This window comes from Entelurus aequoreus, linkage group LG08 (genome assembly GCF_033978785.1).
Source record: "Entelurus aequoreus isolate RoL-2023_Sb linkage group LG08, RoL_Eaeq_v1.1, whole genome shotgun sequence".
In the NCBI taxonomy this organism is placed as follows: domain Eukaryota; kingdom Metazoa; phylum Chordata; class Actinopteri; order Syngnathiformes; family Syngnathidae; genus Entelurus; species Entelurus aequoreus.
The window spans coordinates 24,470,220-24,478,671 of record NC_084738.1 but is presented as its reverse complement, the minus strand read 5'-3'; the positions used below and the strand labels follow the sequence as shown (position 1 = coordinate 24,478,671).

Here is an 8,452-nt window from a genome sequence, read left to right as displayed (position 1 = left end):
TTAAGATAATTATAAAAATAACAAATATTTTTAAATATTGCAATACATTTGTAAGGATTGTGCAAATGAAAATGAAGTAATGCATTTTTTTTTTTTTAAACACAAAAAAACAACAGTTTGCATGATTCATAATTATCATTTCAAAATTGTCTGCAAAACAGTATTGAAAGGATGCTGACAGACAAATAAAGGCCGGTTGCCACTGGCCAATTAGATGAAGCTTTGTTTTCCCTTTCTTCCTTGCGTACATTTTAGAATATAATACAGAGCAGAGAGACAATTGTAAAATAAGAAAAATAAACTCTTGTCAAGGGGTACAAATCAACATCCATGTATGGTTTGTCATTCAAATAACCTAGTGGTGTGGGGCATTTATGAATGCTACCTATTTATTACAAGTGGCTGGGCAAAAGTAAAAAAAATAAAAATAATAATAATCCATGTTAGAAATGTCTACTACGCCTTTCCAAGTTTTACTTCATTTGAATACAATGTTCCAGGCCACATAACAAACAATACATTCAGTTGTCTTGTTTAAGAAGTACCACCTTTATTATAAAGCTGCTGTGGTACCATTATTTGCTACGTCTGTGTGTATTCGTTTGTTGATAAATACTAATTTGTTTGATAATAAAATCTATTTTTATTTATTTAACATGAACCGTGAGCTGATAATGATAACTGTGCTGTCCTGTTATCTTTTGATTTTTGTACAATTCTGAATCTCTTTGCAAGTATTACATAGTAGACTTTGCATGCACTTGCAATTCCAAGAAGTTAGATGGCAGTAGTGTATAGGCTGCAGTGTGTTGTCTAGTCAGGGAATAGTCTTTGCCATTATCCTTTATATAGTTGTTTGCTGCCTCCTCAAAAGTGTTTATACTGTAAGTTTTGTATTTATTACTCATCAGCAGTTTTCATTAAAATTTGGAGGTGTTGCAATCGCCATGTAAAACGCTAATTGGTGGCATGTGAATGGCATACCCAATGTAAATAAGCATCGAACTAGCACATTTTGAAAAGTGAAGCCTTACTTTATATTTGAGTTATTTCTACCGGGCATACTTGCTTTGTTGGCATTAAAATTGCAACATTACCCTAAATGCAGTTGGACTGAATCTGCTTTGAGTGAGATAGTTTGCCCGCCAAGTGTTTGAACCGGCCGAATCTGCACTGGATGCTACGTCACATGCAATAAATGTACCGAAATATGACACCATTTTACATTTTTACGTGACTCGATAACCGATAGTACCGACGGAATTTGGTTGGTGCCTTTAAAAGTCCCCAATTCGGTATACACTCCAAAAATAGAGGTAGTTTTGTTTCATCTTGACATGTTTTGACGGTTATCTGCAGTGTTCTTAAGAAGGGTCACCTGAAATTATTTTTCTTTTATGTTTTCCATCGTAAACTCAATTGACAAAACCAACATCAACTCGTTAATATGGAATTTTAATCAGATTTTCCCCCAAATTGTATTTGTTATTCCTTAAAAACACCTCCACATAATTGAAAATTGCCAAGTGTAGTTTTTGCGTAATCCTGCCAACTAAATAAACTAACGGCAACCAAAACATTACCCCAAGCGACTTTGCGCTTTCCTGCTGGGGGTTAGGGGGGGTGGTATTAATGTGCAGGTGTGACGCTCCCAACTCTTTAAAGAGTGCAGCTCCACCGTCCTTGAACAAGTTGCTTACCCTCCTCCTTAGGTACTGTATCTAATCAACCAAACCTGGCTGATGTTGGCTGTGTGGAAACTTTATCTTTTAGTTTGAGTTTGTTCAGTTTCTAACTTGGTTGGCCTGAAGGCTTTGCGCTGTTTGTTTAGCCACCGCGCCTGATAAATTCAGAGCTAAATACACTTTCTGTAATGAGTCAAACAAACAGTGGCAGCTAGCTTAAACAAAGTCATATTAGCAACATATTTACAACATTTGAGCAAAACTAATGGGGTCATGTCACCGCTCAATTCCAAGGACATTAAACAGCAGCTTTATAAAGCTGACATTAAACAGCAAGTTTGACATTAAACAGCAACTTTTGATGCGGTGTGCAGCTGGAAAGGTACTAGTAGGTACTAAAGGTACTAATGGGGTCATGTCACCGCTCAATTCCAAGGACATTAAACAGCAGCTTTATAAAGCTGACATTAAACAGCAAGTTTGACATTAAACAGCAACTTTGGATGCGGTGTGCAGCTGGAAAGGTACTAGTAGGTCTTGCGCAAGTGACTGTGTAATCACCACGCAGCGGATGATCATGTCATAGCCACCGCTGGAAGCACTGAACACACCGTGATGTCACGGACAGCAGGTGCCTTGAATCCATTTGAGCAAAACAGACATCCCTGACTCATCATAAAAGAGCAAGGAGGCGGGTCGGTGAATTAGCTGGGAGAAGATCTGGACCGATTGTCACTTTTTCCATCAGGCCAAGGCCAGTCTGAAAGAAAAACAAGTGTGGATGTCGCATGAGGCCATGGTGACAGCGAGGTGGCCTTTGGCTACAGGCAGACACGCTGCTTTTGACCGGACATCCATGTGTCATAACAATAAGCACCAACTCACTACTGTGTGTGTGTGTGTGTGTGTGTGTGTGTGTGTGTGTGTGTGTGTGTGTGTGTGTGTGTGTGTGTGTGTGTGTGTGTGTGTGTGTGTGTGTGTGTGTGTGTGTGTGTGTGTGTGTGTGTGTGTGTGTGTGTGTGTGTGTGTGTGTGTGTGTGTGTGTGCGTGTGTGTGTGTGACACTAACCTGTTATCTCCCAACTCAAGGTCTGATGGACAGGTTTAGGAACACATGCAAAAAAACTGGCTAGGACTAAGCAGTGCACTTCTTAATGGGTGCGGATGCTGTTTTGCAAAGATCAAAAGTCCAACTGTGAACCTACGGGCAAAACCAAACACACAGTTTAGTGACAACATCTGCCAACAGCCTGCAGCGTCATGCTAACATTTGTAGTGTGCCGCCCTGGTCGTGTTACAGCCTCACAACTTTGCTCTTACGTTAAGCCTGCTCATATTCTTTTGTGCAGTGGTCCTTAATGAGCATCAGTAATCAGTAAAAGTATTTATAATGTTTTCAAAGTAATGTGTACTTGCAGTCCCGCACATCTTGTTGATAGCACATATATTGTGTAATAAGGAATAACTGTTAGATGTACCCAAAAGGATAGTTTTCTGCTAGGCTTTATGTAAGCATTTATTTCCCATCCAACAGTGAGGTGCAATTCACCCTTTATTATCTGAATATGAAGCAATTTAATGCCACTTATGTGCATGTCAACACAGGAGTTGAATAAGAAAGTAATTTACAATTAAGCAGTATATTACATTCATATTTGTCAGGCTTACAGCACATCGTAATTTGCCAAAAATGCTTTTTTATGCCATACATTCAAAGCCGTTAAGGTTGGACAGTAAAAAATTATTATTTCCAAACAGCGTGGAACCATATTTATAAATACTATTAATAATTTTTATTAATCCATTATTTTTATTATATACTATTAAGCATTAAACACATTTTCAAACCAGTGTTTTTTTATTTCACTAATTGAATTTCAAACCCAACAATAATATTGAAAATACTCTCCATCAACAGGGTTTCGAACAGAATAGCGCACCTAAACAAAAAAGAGTCGTCTGAGAAAATAAATAGGAATGAAAAAAAGCAATGGGTCCAAAAAGGCGCAGGAAGAAGCAAATCACTAATGCATTATCACCTGATACACAACATACAATACATACTGTAGTTACAGGATATATAATAATACATAATTATGGGTATGGTATGAGTTTATTTCAAACATACATACAGTTACAATGTGGAACATCACATATTTCCAGTTTCACATTTCAAAATGTTTCAAAAGGAGTAGGAAGAAGCAGATCTTTTTAAATCCTGCCCTTTTTCCGATTGGCACACATTTGTTCACTTCCTGTGCTCAATCTGTAACACAAACAAATAAATAATCAATAAAGTTTGCGTGAATATGTAGGTATTAATAATTTGTGATTCAAATAATTTGCTAAATATGTGATAGATGATAGATTATGTCTCATTTATCATTCATGTTAAAGATGTTTATCAGGAATCTTCTTCCTTGTACTTTGCCAACAGTTTGAACTGGATCATTTTAGTACATTGTTTGACTTATTTGCTTAATCCATTCCATAATTTAGTTCCACATACTGACATAATACATGTTTTAAGTGTTGTACGTACATACAGCTGTTTTTAAATTAAAATGTCCCATTAAGTTAGTTATGTTTTCTCTTTTTGTTGGGAATAATTGTTGTACCATCTCGGGTAGCAAGTTGCTATGTACGTAATTGCAGTTTGCAAATGTACCAAATCATTGAATCTCTATATTATTGATTCCGTAAATAAACGGTTTAGATGTTCTTAAAAGCCACTGTTATGTATTATTCTATCTGACCTTTTTGTAACACAAGTAATGAATAGAGCATACTTTTGTAGTTATTTTCTCATATTTCTACACATTAACTTAGTTACGGTAACACTAGGGAATAGTAGAGAATATGTATTTGTGTTTGACTTTCTTTCCTACTGTTATTGAACAGCGATTTTTTAGTTTTACTTAGATTCAAATATTTTTTGTCAAACCATTTATTAATTTATTAATTTATTCTGTTCCTACTTGTATTACCTTGCACCGCAATATATTTTTAAAGCTGAGACGGTTGTTCGCCTAGGTTCACATATTTCTTGCCCAGTTCAAAACCAACCTTCTGATGCAATACCGTTTTAATTTGTTAATTAAGATATTATTATTCAATGTCATATGTTTTGTTAGAGCCATAAACCATGCAACTGCACACTGTGATTACTCCTCAAATGATCACAAGAATATACTGTGTATATTTATCATTTTACTAACTGAATAAATTACACCCTCATAATATGTCATGTTTTTTTTTCTTCATTGTTATATCAATCAAAAATATTTGAAATTGTTTGTTACTGTATTTCTTTTTAAATAGAGTTCAACTTTGTTTCAGTTCCTCATCTATTTAATTCCAGAAAGTCACGCCACAAACCGTGTAATACTTTTCAGATTAGTGCTTATTACGCAAGGCTGTTTTTATTAATTTCTCACAGCCAAACAATGAAATATTCCAATGACAGTAAATATATATTTACTATGTGTATATACATATATATATTTACTATGTGTATGTATGTGTGTGTGTGTGTGTGTGTGTGTGTGTGTGTGTGTGTGTGTATATATATATATATATATATATATATATATATATATATATATATATATATATATATATATATATATATATATATATATATATATATATATATATATATATATATATATATAGTTTTATTGCCATTGTTTGAGAACGGGTTCACAAACTAGGAATTTTTCTTGGTGCAATCGTGCAACATAAAACACATATAACACATATTTGGTAATAAAATGAGCTGTAACTGAGCTATCAGATAGACTTAGAAGGAATTCAAGGAATTCTAGGAGCTACTGTTAGGAGTTATTGTTCATTTGCCTGATGGCCGAGGGGAAAAAACTGTTCAGGTGGCGGGAGGTGTGGGTCTGGATGGAGCGTAGTCTCCTGCCTGAGGGGAGAGGGGAGAATAGTTTGTGTCCAGGGTGAGAAGAGTCAGCGGATCATATATATATATGTATATATATATATATATATATATATATATATATATATATATATATATATATATATATATATATATATATATATATATATATATATACTGTGTGTATATATTTACTGTGTATATATATATATATATATATATATATATATATATATATATATATATATATATATATATATATATATATATATATATATATATATATATATATTTACTGTCTGTGTGTGTGTGTGTGTGTGTGTGTGTGTGTGTGTGTGTGTGTGTGTGTGTGTGTGTGTGTGTGTGTGTGTGTGTGTGTGTGTGTGTGTATACACATTATATAGAGTAGAGTTTGAGTTTATTTCGAACATGCAAGCGTACAACATGATACATCACAATTTCCAGTTTCTCTTTTCAACATGTTCGAAAAGGAGTAGGAAGAAGCAGAGCTTATTTAATCCTACCCCTTTTCTTTACATAACAGTTGCTGAAACTTTTTTTATTCACTTCCTGTTCTCAATTTATTCACAATAAACTCCATATGTAATCACAATAAAAAATAAATAAATAAATAAATAATAGTAAGAATTTAATAATAATAATTGGTGAAGAAAGTCATATTTCATATGATGAGATAAGTAAGATTACTTTAAGAATGAATGAATGAATGGATGAAATAAATTGAAAATGTTTGTCATGGTTTTTTGTACTTTGTAAACACTTTAAGTTTGAAGAGTTTCTTGAAGTGGATCATATTAGTACATTGTTTGATTGCTTTGCTTAATCCATTCCATAATTTAATTCCACATACTGATATACTGAAGGTCTTAAGTGTTGTACGTGCGTACAAATGTTTTAAATTACATTTTTCTCTAAGATTATATTTCTCCTCTTTTGTTGAGAAGAATTGTTGTATATTCTTGGGTAGCAGGTTATAGTTTGCTTTGTGCATAATTTTAGCTGTTTGCAAATTCACTATGTCGTGGAATTTCAGTATCTTTGATTCAATAAATAAAGGATTTGTATGTTCTCTATATCCAACATTATGTATTATTCTAACTGATCTTTTTTGTAACACCGTTAATGAATGAAGTGTACTTTTGTAATTATTTCCCCATATTTCTACACAGCAGCTCAGATATGGTAACACTAGTGAGCAGTATAGACTATGAAGTGATTTTTTGTCTAGAACATGTTTTGCTTTATTCATTATTGACGTGTTTCTTGCTACTTTATGTTGTATATTTTTTACGTGAGATTTCCAGTTCAATTTATCATCAATCATTATACCTAGAAATTTGGTTTCATTTACTCTTTCAATTTCTATTCCGTCTATTTGTATTTGTGTTTGACTTTCTCTTCTACTATTACCAAATAGCATTATTTTAGTTTTACTAAGATTCAACGATAGTCTGTTTTTGTCAAACCATCTTTTTAATTTGTTAATTTCTTCTGTTATTATTTGTATTATCTCCTGTGTGTTCTCTCCTGAACAAAACGCTGTTGTATCATCCGCAAATAATACTAACTTTAAATCTTTTGTAACTTTACAAATGTCATTTATATAGAGATTGAATAATTTAGGTCCTAATATTGATCCCTGAGGTACACCACAGGATATATTTAGCGTTGTAGACATGTGTTCGCCTAGCTTCACGTATTGTTTCCTGTTCGTTAGATAAATTCTTATCCAGTTTAAGACTAACCCTCTGATGCCATATCGTTCTAGTTTTTTGATTAAAATATTGTGATTAATTGTGTCAAATGCTTTAGTTAGATCCATAAAAACTGCCGCTGCACATTTTTTACTGTCTATTGCATTGGTAATTTCTTCTGTAATTTCAATTAAAGCCATTGAAGTTGAGACATTAGCTCTGTATCCATATTGGTTCTCTTCGAGTATTCTATTTTTATTTATGAAACTCTCTAATCTGTTATTAAACAGTTTTTCAATGATTTTAGAAAATTGTGGAAGTAAAGAAACAGGTCTATAATTTGTAAATTGATGTTTATCTCCAGTCTTATAAATTGGTGCAACTTTAGCTATTTTCATTTTGTTTGGGAATGTACCTGTTTGAAATGATAGGTTACTAATATACATTAATGGTCCTGAGATCTCTTCTATAACCTTTTTTATCGTATCCATATCAATTCCATTACAATCAGTTGAAGTCTTAGATTTACATTTTTTCACGAGTGTAACTATTTCCTCCTGTGTCACATTACTGAGGAACATGGAGTTGGGATTTGGCTCTATGGTATCATTATAGTCCTCAATTGGAACTGGGTCTGGAATCCTTTCTTCCAATTTTGGTCCAATATTTACAAAATAATTATTGAAGCTTTCAACTACTTCCTTTATGTTGTCATTGTTTTTATTTCCGTCTAAAAAGTATTGAGGGTAGTCCCTCTTTGTGCCATTTTTAATAATGCTATTAAGGATGCCCCATGTTGCTCTCATATTATTTTTGTTCCTGTCCAATAATTCACTGTAATATTCTTTTCTACATGATCGTAGTATTTCTGTTAACTTGTTTTTATACTTTTTGTACTTAATTTCTGCCTCTATAGTTCTTTGTGCTATAAATTCTCTATATAGTGTATTCTTCTTCTTACAAGCATTTTTTAATCCTTTTGTCATCCATGGTTGGTTATTCTTTCTCTGTTTATTACTAAGTTGTATCCATGGACAATGTTTGTCATAAAGTATTATGAACTTGTTTAAGAAATGTTCATATGCTTCATCAACCTCTTTTTCATTGTACACATTGTCCCAATCTTGCTTTTGTAGCTCAATTTTGAAA

At 33.2% G+C, this 8,452-nt stretch overlaps 1 protein-coding gene across 1 annotated transcript in view; it reads right to left on the bottom strand.

Annotated features, from left to right (window-relative positions):
* Positions 1-5,570: 5,570 nt before the first annotated feature.
* LOC133655693 (uncharacterized) overlaps positions 5,571-8,452 on the bottom strand; it is a 5,275-nt gene continuing 2,393 nt past the window's right edge. The window contains exon 2 of the mRNA XM_062056082.1: positions 5,571-5,612. The gene's annotated coding sequence lies outside the window, so the exon portion shown is untranslated. The remainder of the gene's footprint in view (positions 5,613-8,452) is intronic.